The sequence below is a fragment of the Lepisosteus oculatus genome, chromosome 14, assembly GCF_040954835.1.
Source record: "Lepisosteus oculatus isolate fLepOcu1 chromosome 14, fLepOcu1.hap2, whole genome shotgun sequence".
Classification (NCBI taxonomy): Eukaryota; Metazoa; Chordata; class Actinopteri; order Semionotiformes; family Lepisosteidae; genus Lepisosteus; species Lepisosteus oculatus.
The window spans coordinates 52,077,587-52,092,458 of NC_090709.1; the positions used below are offsets into that span (position 1 = coordinate 52,077,587).

A 14,872-nucleotide genomic window follows, 5' to 3' on the forward strand; every position below is an offset into this window, starting at 1 on the left:
TGTTTGAATCCTGCTGGAGTCATGACTTTTTTTTCAACAAACATTTCTTTGAAAAAATAAAACATTTCCCTGGGTCAGAGATTAAATAAAACCTCACTCGCACCAAACAAATTTATATTTCTAAATATCACAACATGATCGAATTTAAGTCATTTTAATAACAATGAATAGTCACCTATGTGTTACAATATAAACATTTATATTGATTTAAATCGCGTTTTGATTTAAATCGCAAACGCAGGTTTAAATATATGTGTTTTTTGATTCACAATCAGACAAATGCAACATAAATTGATATCTTTGTCTTCTAAGTATCTTAATTAACGTTCAGCATAGCATTCTCCCCGTTTAGATTTATTTTTCTTGGGATCCTGGGATCAAACATGGAAAGATTAGATTGTAATCGTTTTTTTTTTTAAATACATTTTAGAAAAGTGTAATCTATGCTAAAAAGTTGTACACCACCTGCTATAAAGATACATATTGTAATACTTTCGGGTTTGGATAGGACAGACACGAGAACTCAGACTTGCGGAGTTAAAGCCTTGATTTTATATATCACCTTTAAAAGCGGCATCTCAAAGCAAAGTAAATACCCAACACTGATTGTACCAATCTGTCATGCTAATAAAGCACCTTGAATTGAGAGAGAGAGAGAAGGGGAGGGCGAGCAAGCGAGAGAGCATAGCCAGGACAGACAGGCACTCCACAGACATTCACAACAGCGACATATCATAAAACATTTGCACATAAAGTTAAATTATTATTTGTTTTTCAGGAAGTTAAAAAAAAAACACTTGAATTACTTATCCAGTCTCTCGAAATAAAATTATTTTTCAAGCAATGCAACTAACGTCGGGCAATGTGTTTTTTTTAATCCAACATTGACAGCCACATCTTAAATCTTGTCAGTCAGCTCTTTTTTCTCTATTTGAATTGTGGCAATTCAAACAACCTGGGATAACAAGTGGTCTCAAAGTCACAGAGCTCACAGACCTTTCACAACAGATGACAATTCCCTTAGTCCTTCCTTAGTCTTCCTGAAATTGTCAGATTATGAGTGAACAAAAACATTTTATTAAAAATTTAATAAAAATTATTTTTTAATCGCGTATCTAAGGAAATAGCAGTATAACCTTGTTCATGCAGTGGCATGTTACATTATTAATTTGGGTGTCTCCTCTTGCCAGAAAGCTCTAAATTGCATTTTGAGTGCGGTTTTTGACTTTTTTTAAATTGCAACCCATAAATAAAGCTGATACTGTTTAGACTTTTAATTATTTTAAACTGTATTACAGCAGCACAATGCAACGCAAATTGCAAAAATGCACTTGGAATCTGTCCAAGCCCTGCTTTGTCAGGCATTTTCTTTTACTGTAATGGACATAAAAACTCCCTTGCTTTTAACAGAGCGTTTCATAATATCTAACTACGAAAATTATTTAAACTGCTACACTTATCATTCAACCAGAGCTCGAAATATTACAAGGATCCTCAAGAGCACAGCAAAGACTGTATTAAAAGTATACTAGTGACAAATTAGTATACTTTAGATCTTTTTTTCTGATACGGGGAAAATCTGATCATGTTTCTCTATAACAATAAAAAAACATTATTTTACATATCACCTTTATGTGATATCACCTTAAGGACAGCACATACAAGTGTTAATTGCACAATGGACCGCGCAAATCAATTTAAAATAGTCTTCTTTGGGTGTGAGGGCAGGAGTGGATCGCAGAAGGCATAATCAGCAAATTAGGAAAACAAAGAACAGGACAGGTGAGACGTGTATCCAGAGAGCGGGTGATCAGAAAAAGGAACAGCTGTTATGCCCAGGTTTTACGCTCTCTCTGCTGAATGAATAAAAGCATTCTATTAAAAACGCGTTTGCGTTTGTCTGGGTATTTACTTTGTAATCTGTGGTTTCCATCTACTGTATTGCTTTGAGATGCCACTTTTAAAGGTGATATGTAAAATAAAGTTTTTTATTATTGTTATAGAGAAACATGATCAGATTTTCCCTGGTTCAGAAAAAAGACGATTAAAATCTGTAATCTTTCCACTTGTATGTCATCGGAAAATACAAGAAGTTTCTGCTTTGTGTAAGGATAGTATCAAAAAGTAATCTAACTGGTGAGAAAGCTGTGCTGCTCAAAGCGCTTTACAGGATAAAAACAATAACAACAATAGTGTTAGGCTGGGCAAACAATTTTTTATAGAAATACAAAATGAGATATAATGATGTGTTCCGGCTAAGACATTAACAAGTACAACCCCCCTCTCTGCGGGAGTGCTGGCTGTGACAAATTAAACCGGTTTCACAGGTATTTTCAAAGTAGAAGGGGGCAAGTTTTCCAGCGAAAGACACCCCCCCCCTCCAAAAGTACATTACTTACTAGTTAAGAAAGCTAGGCTCCTCAATGAAATCGCTTTAACATGCTAATGCTTTGGTGTAACAGTCCGGGCGTGGCAAGCTTCTAATGTCTACCCGACTACGGCAAAAGGAACCATTCTTTCATTGGAAGACAATGAACATATTCTAGCCCTAAATGAATTAATAGCAAACATGGTTTACATAAAAGACATTTTTCCAAGAAAGTTTAGCCTTTGTCACTAATGAAACCACTAAATAAAGACATAAATATAGAAATCTTAAGATTTAAAAAATACATGACTTTGCTAAAATTTATTTAAAAATAAAAACGATTACAAACGCCAGCGGAGAGAGAGAACAGGGGAGGGATGTTGGTTTTGCATAAGGGGTGGGGCTATGGAAATAAGGTCTATTTAGGAATGTGGAGTTACATGTTCTGGTTGTTTGTGAATTATCGTTGTTGAGTATGGAGTGTTGAGGTATTGATTTTGTGTAATGCTTTATGTTGAAAATTGAGGTGGATTTTGTTTATGATAAAGAGGATAAACTGGGATGGGAGAAAGGTTTGGTTTTGCATAAGGGGCGGGGTTATGGTAATTGAGGACTTTGCGAGAGTAAAATGGTTTGATTATTTGATTTTGTATTGTGGTTGTTATCTATGTTTTTGGTTGGTATTATGTTTATATGGTTGTTTTTGTTGGTTGGTTGTTATTATGGTTATTAATAATACGATCTATAGTTGAAATCAGAGCCTAAATAAAAAGAAAAAGCAAGTGATTAGGTTTATGAGCAATCTAATTACTTATTCGTTTAAAACGCTATATAAAATAAAGTTTATTATTAATTTGCTGGACAGAGCGGTGAACATTATTATGCATAAGACAAAGATAACGATCCTGATCAGTTTAGAAATCTGTGTACGCTGTAAGGTTTTTACTTCTTAAACTTTTAAAATACACGTTTTGAATAGAAAGAAATCCTCTTCCTGGTACAGTATGTATAGCACACCAGCACGTCTTTTTTCTCCAATCAGAGGGGTGTCAGATGGTGTCAGCCAATCACCATTCTGCGTTGGGTAGCAACGGGTGACTGTTCTCAGGCGGAAGATGTAAACAGCTTAATGTTCGTGTTTTAAATATTTTTTTTAAATTCAATTAAACGGGCACAGTTAAGACATTAAATATACATATACATACTGTATACAGTACAGTTTGCATACGGTAATATGTTTATGTTACGCGATTAAAAAATAAATAAATAAAAATGAAAAGTCCAGCACCAGCTGGATTTGAACACACAACCTGCTAGTTGGCAGTCACACACCTGAACCAGTAGGCTACAAGACAGCTTGCACGAACAAGCAGGCGAAACAGCCCTACACAGCCCTGCCGCAGTACACGGATATAATCATACCGTTATTAAATTTTTGAGATACGCGATTCCATATTATATTCCCTTTTAATCAAATTCTAAAAGTATGCTTGTTGACTCCGGTATCACGTTAGTTAAAGACTTCGAAGCTTACAATCTTTAGGGAGAAATGGAATACTGGTGTGTATTTTTTTTAAAGTACTGAGACCAGCTATATACTGTATGTTTACGTTCCAAAATTAATATCGTTTATGGCCTTCACACGCGTTACAATATGCTCCTATTCTTTTTATGCTCAGCTACTAAGATTTCCCTTCAGTGGTAAAATTCAATATCTACAATGGGCACAGTAAAGACGTTTACAGTAAGTCTTTCTACGACAGACCAACGGATCACGAGTGCCCCTGTCGGTCAACCAATCACGCACCGCGGTACCCCGTGTCATCTTACCTGCGGTATGTGTCTGTACCGCACACTTTGAATGGCTGCATCTGTATGTAGTTTGCTTGCATGATGCCGGGAACAGCATGGCTGCTCGTTGCCATATAGTCTAGCGGTTAGGGTTCCTGGTTTTCACCCAGGCGGCCCGGGTTTGACTCGGTTTTGCCTTCTGCTTTCCAAAAGATCAGCACGCTGTACGAAAGAGCCGCATTAAAACTACTCGAACGTGCAAAACGTGCGAGAAGAGGGGGCGCTTGTTTCCAACCGAAACTTCTCGCGTGTGAGACGAGCTGATCATCGCTGTGGGAGGGTTACTCTGGTAGACAGGGCTGACCTTCGGCAATAGGATTTATAGTCTCCAAGATGATATTTGCACTTTCTGGAGAGGCGATTTTCTCCACTTCAGTAGCCCGATTTCGTCGATTGCGTGGAGAGGGCTGTAGAATGTGGCGCCGCCTTTCCTGCTCCGTCCATGACAGGCGTGCTGGTCTCTGGAGAGAGAGCACGGTCCATCAGCGCACTCCAATAAAGGCACTGGAAGCAGCTGAATCGCATTGGCGAAGCTCAGGGCTGGGCCGCTGGGTACGTCGTACCACCATTTCCGTAGTGTAGTGGTTATCACGTTCGCCTCACACGCGAAAGGTCCCCGGTTCGAAACCGGGCGGAAACAGACATCTTTTGTCGCCAGGCACAAAAGGGGATTGGGGATTCGCCTAGCGCTGTGATCGAACAGACCCACTGGACCCACCTCTTAGTGTGGCGGGATCTGCACAGTGCATGTCACAGCGCATCCTGCTTTCACTTCAAGGCGCTTCCTGATGCACCCCAGTCTCCCACGTGACAGGTGGGGACAGGTGACAGGTCCTATACTAACGAGGAAGACATCGCTCTCTCCGACCCCCGGCATCGTGTCCCGACCCACCGTGCTGGAAGCCGACGCGTGCTGTGATTCCTTTACGGAGCAGAAATGACAACCGAGGAGCCGAGAGATCATTTCAGCATATCGCGTCTGAACGGAAAACACAAACGACCAACTCGGAATGACTTGCCTTTGACGCTTCTCAAAGCGTTCTTTGTGCATCGAACAGACCCACTCACCTCTTAGTGTGGCGGGATCTGCACAGTGCATGTCGCAGCGCTTCCTGCTTTCACTTCAATGTGCTTCCTGATGTCGAGTCGACTGCCGTGCGGAGGCTCTGAAAGCGAGAGCAATGAAAAGGTGCACGACGCTGTGAAAGAAAACAGAGAAGTGAAAGGCAGTCATTTCTCTAAGGAGGTGAAAGAAAAGCTACTCCCCATCGGGGAATCAAACCCCGATCTCCCGCGTGACAGGCGGGGATACTTGCCACTATACTAACAAGGAAGACATCGCTCTCTCCAACCCCCGGCATCGTGTCCCGACCCAGCATGCTGGAAGCCGACGCGTGCTGTGATCCCTTTACGGAGCAGAAATGACAACCGAGGAGCCGAGAGATCATGTCAGCATTTCGCGTCTGAACGGAAAACACAAACGACCAACTCGGAATGACTTGCCTTTGACGCTTTTCAAAGTGTTCTTTGTGCACGACGACTGCGCCGCCTAGCAGATACAAAGGGGTTGTACAACTTTGAACTAGCAAATGGAAGAGGGCTAAGCCCCCTCTCTTTTAGCCCAGGTTCGATCTGTCTCCCAGAATCACCAGGGCGCACACACACACACCCGTGCCGTTGAAGTGCTCTGCTTCATTTCTAAGGGCAACTCAACATTCACTCCTACCCCGAGTGCAGAAAAGACAGCATCCACAGCAACAACAGCTCAGGTCTCTGCACAGGAGCTAAGCTGCCCTCATCTCCTCTGCTCTGCGGCTCCTGTGGAGTGGGGTCCTGCCTGGAGCCGTGTTTGCAGGCGGCGGCTCCCCGCGCCCTGTCTGGGCGTCGTGTCCAAGAGCTCCTGGGAGGAAGAGAGAGCCCTCCCACTCGGGGGCTTTTCCACGGTCTGTGTGAGAAGGGGCGGGTGTGTCCAGTAGCTTATCGAGCGGAAGCCTGGGGCGGCGGAGAGCTGTGATCGTGCAGACCTTGAGGTGTCACCTCTTTGTCTGCTTTCCCGCCCCCCCTCCGCCCAAGCTCTGCTCCAAAGTAGCCCGGCAACCCCTCACACCTGCACGTGTCACAACCTAAGGTGCGGTCATGAGACACCCATGGGGTGTCGTTCTGTTCTTGCTAATTGTTTCCTGCCCGTCGCAGGCAGGAGTCCATGCGAGGAAGATGCGCTGGACAGAGCTCAGAGGGCGCAGCTGGGTGGCTTTCCTTCTGAGTGACGTTCCTGCAACACTCTCCCGCTACTCTTGGTGCGCTCATGCCACAACACAGGAAGGCTGGAGCAGGTGGCTGTGGGCTTTGCGCACTGCCGAAATAGCTCAGTTGGGAGAGCGTTAGACTGAAGATCTAAAGGTCCCTGGTTCGATCCCGGGTTTCGGCATTTTGTTTCATCGCGCCCTTTGTTCCTCTCTCCAGCGCCACCTGCCTAAAGTGACGCGTCCCTTTCTCAGCCCGAAACGCAAGCGAGACACCAGCAGCAGTTCCTTCAGGTTTCCGTAGTGTAGCGGCTATCACGTTCGCCTAACACGCGAAAGGTCCCTGGTTCGAGACCGGGCGGAAACAGCCTTGTTTTGCACGCTCCTGTACTTCACAGAGGTCTTGAGCGACCGGTCATTTGTTCCCAATGTATTTCCGGTGCCTTCGTGCACTCTTGTACCAAACGCACGTTCCTTCTGTACGCGGAGCCGATCATTTGCAATTGGGCTGTGCCGACAGACCAGGTCGAGCTCTGTCGGCTCAAAAGCAGCGCAGGACCTGCAAGAACAACAGAAAGATTAGCATCCAGCGGGGGCCTCTTAGTGAGCCCAAGAGCTCATCAAGAATCGGCTCCAGCAACAGGGCTGGGCGCATTGTTCCATTCTCCGCCCACTCTCGGTGTAAACAAGTCCCTCCTGGTCTCTGCTTGAAATGCACTTTCCTGCGTTTGCTTTGGTGTAACTGGCTTCCCCTGCATGGGCGAATGTGAAGAAGATCCTTAGTAAGTCATTGAAGAAAACCGAGAAGAGGTCGGAGTAGCCTCTGTCGTTCATCAACGATCCAGTCAGGCAGTACTCCTCTGTAAAGCGCCGTTCGTTCACGTCGATTGGCTTTTTTTTGCCTTCATTCGTGCGAGTAGTAAAAGCAGACGCCCCTATTCTGCCGTGACCCGGATTCGAACCGGGGTTGTTGCGGCCACAACGCAAAGTACTGACCACTATATGATCACAGCGAGTTACCGAGACACACGCGGAAAGGGCTGTGCTCTCTTCGTGTGACATAATTCAGAAAAGTCCTGACGTTGCATTTCAACTGAGCCCCAGTATACATCGACCCTTCGACACTCTGAGTGACAACTCTCTTGCGTGTTTTCTCATATTTATGTAGTTTGCTTGCTTGATGCCGGGAACAGCATGGTTGTTCGCTGCCATATAGTCTAGCGGTTAGGGTTCCTGGTTTTCACCCAGGCGGTTCGACTCGGTTTTGCCTCCTGCTTTCCAAAAGATCAGCACCGTGTACGAAAGAGCCGCATTAAAACTACTCGAACGTGCAAAACGTGCGAGAAGAGGGGGCGCTTGTTTCCAACCGAAACTTCTCGCGTGTGAGACGAGCTGATCATCGCTGTGGGAGGGTTACTCTGGTAGGCAGGGCTGACCTTCGGCAATAGGATTTATAGTCTCCAAGATGATATTTGCACTTTCTGGAGAGGCGATTTTCTCCACTTCAGTAGCCCGATTTCGTCGATTGCGTGGAGAGGGCTGTAGAATGTGGCGCCGCCTTTCCTGCTCCGTCCATGACAGGCGTGCTGGTCTCTGGAGAGAGAGCACGGTCCATCAGCGCACTCCAATAAAGGCACTGGAAGCAGCTGAATCGCATTGGCGAAGCTCAGGGCTGGGCCGCTGGGCACGTCTTACCACCGTTTCCGTAGTGTAGTGGTTATCACGTTCGCCTCACACGCGAAAGGTCCCCGGTTCGAAACCGGGCGGAAACAGACATCTTTTGTCGCCAGGCACAAAAGGGGATTGGGGATTTGCCTAGCGCTGTGATCGAACAGACCCACTGGACCCACCTCTTAGTGTGGCGGGATCTGCACAGTGCATGTCACAGCGCATCCTGCTTTCACTTCAAGGCGCGTCCTGATGCACCCCAGTCTCCCGCGTGACAGGTGGGGACAGGTGACAGGTCCTATACTAACGAGGAAGACATCGCTCTCTCCGACCCCCGGCATCGTGTCCCGACCCACCGTGCTGGAAGCCGACGCGTGCTGTGATTCCTTTACGGAGCAGAAATGACAACCGAGGAGCCGAGAGATCATGTCAGCATTTAGCGTCTGAACGGAAAACACAAACGACCAACTCGGAATGACTTGCCTTTGACGCTTTTCAAAGTGTTCTTTGTGTACGACGACTGCGCCGCCTAGCAGATACAAAGGGGTTGTACAACTTTGAACTAGCAAATGGAAGAGGGCTAAGCCCCCTCTCTTTTAGCCCAGGTTCGATCTGTCTCCCAGAATCACCAGGGCGCACACACACACACACCCGTGCCGTTGAAGTGCTCTGCTTCATTTCTAAGGGCAACTCAACATTCACTCCTACCCCGAGTGCAGAAAAGACAGCATCCACAGCAACAACAGCTCAGGTCTCTGCACAGGAGCTAAGCTGCCCTCATCTCCTCTGCTCTGCGGCTCCTGCGGAGTGGAGTCCTGCCTGGAGCCGTGTTTGCAGGCGGCGGCTCCCCGCGCCCTGTCAGGGCGTCGTGTCCAAGAGCTCCTGGGAGGAAGAGCGAGCCCTCCCACTCGGGGGCTTTTACACGGTCTGTGTGAGGAGGGGCGGGTGTGTCCAGTAGCTTATCGAGCGGAAGCCTGGGGCGGCGGAGAGCTGTGATCGTGCAGACCTTGAGGTGTCACCTCTTTGTCTGCTTTCCCGCCCCCCCTCCGCCCAAGCTCTGCTCCAAAGTAGCCCGGCAACCCCTCACACCTGCACGTGTCACAACCTAAGGTGCGGTCATGAGACACCCATGGGGTGTCGTTCTGTTCTTGCTAATTGTTTCCTGCCCGTCGCAGGCAGGAGTCCATGCGAGGAAGATGCGCTGGACAGAGCTCAGAGGGCGCAGCTGGGTGGCTTTCCTTCTGAGTGACGTTCCTGCAACACTCTCCCGCTACTCTTGGTGCGCTCATGCCACAACACAGGAAGGCTGGAGCAGGTGGCTGTGGGCTTTGCGCCCTGCCGAAATAGCTCAGTTGGGAGAGCGTTAGACTGAAGATCTAAAGGTCCCTGGTTCGATCCCGGGTTTCGGCATTTTGTTTCATCGCGCCCTTTGTTCCTCTCTCCAGCGCCACCTGCCTAAAGTGACGCGTCCCTTTCTCAGCCCGAAACGCAAGCGAGACACCAGCAGCAGTCCCTACAGGTTTCCGTAGTGTAGCGGCTATCACGTTCGCCTAACACGCGAAAGGTCCCCGGTTCGAGACCGGGCGGAAACAGCCTCGTTTTGCACGCTCCTGTACTTCACAGAGGTCTTGAGCGACCGGTCATTTGTTCCCAATGTATTTCCGGTGCCTTCGTGCACTCTTGTACCAAACGCACGTTCCTTCTGTACGCGGAGCCGATCATTTGCAATTGGGCTGTGCCGACAGACCAGGTCGAGCTCTGTCGGCTCAAAAGCAGCGCAGGACCTGCAAGAACAACAGAAAGATTAGCATCCAGCGGGGGCCTCTTAGTGAGCCCAAGAGCTCATCAAGAATCGGCTCCAGCAACAGGGCTGGGCGCATTGTTCCATTCTCCGCCCACTCTCGGTGTAAACAAGTCCCTCCTGGTCTCTGCTTGAAATGCACTTTCCTGCGTTTGCTTTGGTGTAACTGGCTTCCCCTGCATGGGCGAATGTGAAGAAGATCCTTAGTAAGTCATTGAAGAAAACCGAGAAGAGGTCGGAGTGGCCTCTGTCGTTCATCAACGATCCAGTCAGGCAGTACTCCTCTGTAAAGCGCCGTTCGTTCACGTCGATTGGCTTTTTTTTGCCTTCATTCGTGCGAGTAGTAAAAGCAGACGCCCCTATTCTGCCGTGACCCGGATTCGAACCGGGGTTGTTGCGGCCACAACGCAAAATACTGACCACTATTCGATCACAGCGAGTTACCGAGACACACGCGGCAGGGTGGAAAGGGCTGTGCTCTCTTCGTGTGACATAGTTCGGAAAAGTCCTGACGTTGCATTTCAACTGAGCCCCAGTATACATCGACCCTTCGACACTCTGAGTGACAACTCTCTTGCGTGTTTTCTCATATTTATGTAGTTTGCTTGCATGATGCCGGGAACAGCATGGTTGTTCGCTGCCATATAGTCTAGCGGTTAGGGTTCCTGGTTTTCACCCAGGCGGTTCGACTCGGTTTTGCCTCCTGCTTTTCAAAAGATCAGCACCGTGTACGAAAGAGCCGCATTAAAACTACTCGAACATGCAAAACGTGCGAGAAGAGGGGGCGCTTGTTTCCAACCGAAACTTCTCGCGTGTGAGACGAGCTGATCATCGCTGTGGGAGGGTTACTCTGGTAGACAGGGCTGACCTTTGGCAATAGGATTGATAGTCTCCAAGATGATATTTGTACTTTCTGGAGAGGCGATTTTCTCCACTTCAGTAGCCCGATTTCGTCGATTGCGTGGAGAGGGCTGTAGAATGTGGCGCCGCCTTTCCTGCTCCGTCCATGACAGGCGTGCTGGTCTCTGGAGAGAGAGCACGGTTCATCAGCGCACTCCAATAAAGGCACTGGAAGCAGCTAAATCGCATTAGCGAAGCTCAGCGCTGGGCCGCTGGGCACGTCTTACCACCGTTTCCGTAGTGTAGTGGTTATAACGTTCGCCTCACACGCGAAAGGTCCCCGGTTCGAAACCGGGCGGAAACAGACATCTTTTGTCGCCAGGCACAAAAGGGGATTGGGGATTCGCCTAGCGCTGTGATCGAACAGACCCACTGGACCCACCTCTTAGTGTGGCGGGATCTGCACAGTGCATGTCACAGCGCATCCTGCTTTCACTTCAAGGCGCGTCCTGATGCACCCCAGTCTCCCGCGTGACAGGTGGGGACAGGTGACAGGTCCTATACTAACGAGGAAGACATCGCTCTCTCCGACCCCCGGCATCGTGTCCCGACCCACCGTGCTGGAAGCCGACGCGTGCTGTGATTCCTTTACGGAGCAGAAATGACAACCGAGGAGCCGAGAGATCATTTCAGCATTTCGCGTCTGAACGGAAAACACAAACGACCAACTCGGAATGACTTGCCTTTGACGCTTCTCAAAGCGTTCTTTGTGCATCGAACAGACCCACTCACCTCTTAGTGTGGCGGGATCTGCACAGTGCATGTCGCAGCGCTTCCTGCTTTCACTTCAATGTGCTTCCTGATGTCGAGTCGACTGCCGTGCGGAGGCTCTGAAAGCGAGAGCAATGAAAAGGTGCACGACGCTGTGAAAGAAAACAGAGAAGTGAAAGGCAGTCATTTCTCTAAGGAGGTGAAAGAAAAGCTACTCCCCGTCGGGGAATCGAACCCCGGTCTCCCGCGTGACAGGCGGGGATACTTGCCACTATACTAACGAGGAAGACATCGCTCTCTCCAACCCCCGGCATCGTGTCCCGACCCAGCATGCTGGAAGCCGACGCGTGCTGTGATCCCTTTACGGAGCAGAAATGACAACCGAGGAGCCGAGAGATCATGTCAGCATTTCGCGTCTGAACGGAAAACACAAACGACCAACTCGGAATGACTTGCCTTTGACGCTTTTCAAAGTGTTCTTTGTGCACGACGACTGCGCCGCCTAGCAGATACAAAGGGGTTGTAAAACTTTGAACTAGCAAATGGAAGAGGGCTAAGCCCCCTCTCTTTTAGCCCAGGTTCGATCTGTCTCCCAGAATCACCAGGGCGCACACACACACACACCCGTGCCGTTGAAGTGCTCTGCTTCATTTCTAAGGGCAACTCAACATTCACTCCTACCCCGAGTGCAGAAAAGACAGCATCCACAGCAACAACAGCTCAGGTCTCTGCACAGGAGCTAAGCTGCCCTCATCTCCTCTGCTCTGCGGCTCCTGCGGAGTGGAGTCCTGCCTGGAGCCGTGTTTGCAGGCGGCGGCTCCCCGCGCCCTGTCTGGGCGTCGTGTCCAAGAGCTCCTGGGAGGAAGAGCGAGCCCTCCCACTCGGGGGCTTTTACACGGTCTGTGTGAGGAGGGGCGGGTGTGTCCAGTAGCTTATCGAGCGGAAGCCTGGGGCGGCGGAGAGCTGTGATCGTGCAGACCTTGAGGTGTCACCTCTTTGTCTGCTTTCCCGCCCCCCCTCCGCCCAAGCTCTGCTCCAAAGTAGCCCGGCAACCCCTCACACCTGCACGTGTCACAACCTAAGGTGCGGTCATGAGACACCCATGGGGTGTCGTTCTGTTCTTGCTAATTGTTTCCTGCCCGTCGCAGGCAGGAGTCCATGCGAGGAAGATGCGCTGGACAGAGCTCAGAGGGCGCAGCTGGGTGGCTTTCCTTCTGAGTGACGTTCCTGCAACACTCTCCCGCTACTCTTGGTGCGCTCATGCCACAACACAGGAAGGCTGGAGCAGGTGGCTGTGGGCTTTGCGCACTGCCGAAATAGCTCAGTTGGGAGAGCGTTAGACTGAAGATCTAAAGGTCCCTGGTTCGATCCCGGGTTTCGGCATTTTGTTTCATCGCGCCCTTTGTTCCTCTCTCCAGCGCCACCTGCCTAAAGTGACGCGTCCCTTTCTCAGCCCGAAACGCAAGCGAGACACCAGCAGCAGTTCCTACAGGTTTCCGTAGTGTAGCGGCTATCACGTTCGCCTAACACGCGAAAGGTCCCCGGTTCGAGACTGGGCGGAAACAGCCTCGTTTTGCACGCTCCTGTACTTCACAGAGGTCTTGAGCGACCGGTCATTTGTTCCCAATGTATTTCCGGTGCCTTCGTGCACTCTTGTACCAAACGCACGTTCCTTCTGTACGCGGAGCCGATCATTTGCAATTGGGCTGTGCCGACAGACCAGGTCGAGCTCTGTCGGCTCAAAAGCAGCGCAGGACCTGCAAGAACAACAGAAAGATTAGCATCCAGCGGGGGCCTCTTAGTGAGCCCAAGAGCTCATCAAGAATCGGCTCCAGCAACAGGGCTGGGCGCATTGTTCCATTCTCCGCCCACTCTCGGTGTAAACAAGTCCCTCCTGGTCTCTGCTTGAAATGCACTTTCCTGCATTTGCTTTGGTGTAACTGGCTTCCCCTGCATGGGCGAATGTGAAGAAGATCCTTAGTAAGTCATTGAAGAAAACCGAGAAGAGGTCGGAGTAGCCTCTGTCGTTCATCAACGATCCAGTCAGGCAGTACTCCTCTGTAAAGCGCCGTTCGTTCACGTCGATTGGCTTTTTTTTGCCTTCATTCGTGCGAGTAGTAAAAGCAGACGCCCCTATTCTGCCGTGACCCGGATTCGAACCGGGGTTGTTGCGGCTACAACGCAAAGTACTGACCACTATACGATCACAGCGAGTTACCGAGACACACGCGGAAAGGGCTGTGCTCTCTTCGTGTGACATAATTCAGAAAAGTCCTGACGTTGCATTTCAACTGAGCCCCAGTATACATCGACCCTTCAACACTCTGAGTGACAACTCTCTTGCGTGTTTTCTCATATTTATGTAGTTTGCTTGCATGATGCCGGGAACAGCATGGTTGTTCGCTGCCATATAGTCTAGCGGTTAGGGTTCCTGGTTTTCACCCAGGCGGTTCGACTCGGTTTTGCCTCCTGCTTTCCAAAAGATCAGCACCGTGTACGAAAGAGCCGCATTAAAACTACTCGAACGTGCAAAACGTGCGAGAAGAGGGGGCGCTTGTTTCCAACCGAAACTTCTCGCGTGTGAGACGAGCTGATCATCGCTGTGGGAGGGTTACTCTGGTAGGCAGGGCTGACCTTCGGCAATAGGATTTATAGTCTCCAAGATGATATTTGCACTTTCTGGAGAGGCGATTTTCTCCACTTCAGTAGCCCGATTTCGTCGATTGCGTGGAGAGGGCTGTAGAATGTGGCGCCGCCTTTCCTGCTCCGTCCATGACAGGCGTGCTGGTCTCTGGAGAGAGAGCACGGTCCATCAGCGCACTCCAATAAAGGCACTGGAAGCAGCTGAATCGCATTGGCGAAGCTCAGGGCTGGGCCGCTGGGCACGTCTTACCACCGTTTCCGTAGTGTAGTGGTTATCACGTTCGCCTCACACGCGAAAGGTCCCCGGTTCGAAACCGGGCGGAAACAGACATCTTTTGTCGCCAGGCACAAAAGGGGATTGGGGATTTGCCTAGCGCTGTGATCGAACAGACCCACTGGACCCACCTCTTAGTGTGGCGGGATCTGCACAGTGCATGTCACAGCGCATCCTGCTTTCACTTCAAGGCGCGTCCTGATGCACCCCAGTCTCCCGCGTGACAGGTGGGGACAGGTGACAGGTCCTATACTAACGAGGAAGACATCGCTCTCTCCGACCCCCGGCATCGTGTCCCGACCCACCGTGCTGGAAGCCGACGCGTGCTGTGATTCCTTTACGGAGCAGAAATGACAACCGAGGAGCCGAGAGATCATGTCAGCATTTCGCGTCTGAACGGAAAACACAAACGA

General features: G+C 49.4%; 12 non-coding genes across 12 annotated transcripts; 10 read left to right on the forward strand and 2 right to left on the reverse strand.

Annotated features, from left to right (window-relative positions):
• Positions 1 to 4,786: 4,786 nt before the first annotated feature.
• trnav-cac (transfer RNA valine (anticodon CAC)) lies at positions 4,787 to 4,859 on the forward strand. The gene has a single exon. It is a non-coding gene; the product is annotated as a tRNA-Val (tRNA).
• Positions 4,860 to 6,574: 1,715 nt separating this feature from the next.
• On the forward strand, positions 6,575 to 6,647 carry trnaf-gaa (transfer RNA phenylalanine (anticodon GAA)). Its single transcript has one exon. It is a non-coding gene; the product is annotated as a tRNA-Phe (tRNA).
• Positions 6,648 to 6,756: 109 nt separating this feature from the next.
• Positions 6,757 to 6,829, forward strand: trnav-aac (transfer RNA valine (anticodon AAC)). The gene has a single exon. It is a non-coding gene; the product is annotated as a tRNA-Val (tRNA).
• Positions 6,830 to 8,161: 1,332 nt separating this feature from the next.
• Positions 8,162 to 8,234, forward strand: trnav-cac (transfer RNA valine (anticodon CAC)). Its single transcript has one exon. It is a non-coding gene; the product is annotated as a tRNA-Val (tRNA).
• A 1,233-nt stretch (positions 8,235 to 9,467) lies between these two features.
• On the forward strand, positions 9,468 to 9,540 carry trnaf-gaa (transfer RNA phenylalanine (anticodon GAA)). The gene has a single exon. It is a non-coding gene; the product is annotated as a tRNA-Phe (tRNA).
• A 109-nt stretch (positions 9,541 to 9,649) lies between these two features.
• On the forward strand, positions 9,650 to 9,722 carry trnav-aac (transfer RNA valine (anticodon AAC)). The gene has a single exon. It is a non-coding gene; the product is annotated as a tRNA-Val (tRNA).
• Positions 9,723 to 11,062: 1,340 nt separating this feature from the next.
• On the forward strand, positions 11,063 to 11,135 carry trnav-cac (transfer RNA valine (anticodon CAC)). Its single transcript has one exon. It is a non-coding gene; the product is annotated as a tRNA-Val (tRNA).
• Positions 11,136 to 11,756: 621 nt separating this feature from the next.
• trnad-guc (transfer RNA aspartic acid (anticodon GUC)) lies at positions 11,757 to 11,828 on the reverse strand. The gene has a single exon. It is a non-coding gene; the product is annotated as a tRNA-Asp (tRNA).
• Positions 11,829 to 12,852: 1,024 nt separating this feature from the next.
• trnaf-gaa (transfer RNA phenylalanine (anticodon GAA)) lies at positions 12,853 to 12,925 on the forward strand. The gene has a single exon. It is a non-coding gene; the product is annotated as a tRNA-Phe (tRNA).
• A 109-nt stretch (positions 12,926 to 13,034) lies between these two features.
• On the forward strand, positions 13,035 to 13,107 carry trnav-aac (transfer RNA valine (anticodon AAC)). The gene has a single exon. It is a non-coding gene; the product is annotated as a tRNA-Val (tRNA).
• A 574-nt stretch (positions 13,108 to 13,681) lies between these two features.
• On the reverse strand, positions 13,682 to 13,753 carry trnay-gua (transfer RNA tyrosine (anticodon GUA)). The gene has a single exon. It is a non-coding gene; the product is annotated as a tRNA-Tyr (tRNA).
• Positions 13,754 to 14,439: 686 nt separating this feature from the next.
• trnav-cac (transfer RNA valine (anticodon CAC)) lies at positions 14,440 to 14,512 on the forward strand. Its single transcript has one exon. It is a non-coding gene; the product is annotated as a tRNA-Val (tRNA).
• The last annotated feature ends 360 nt before the right edge of the window (positions 14,513 to 14,872 follow it).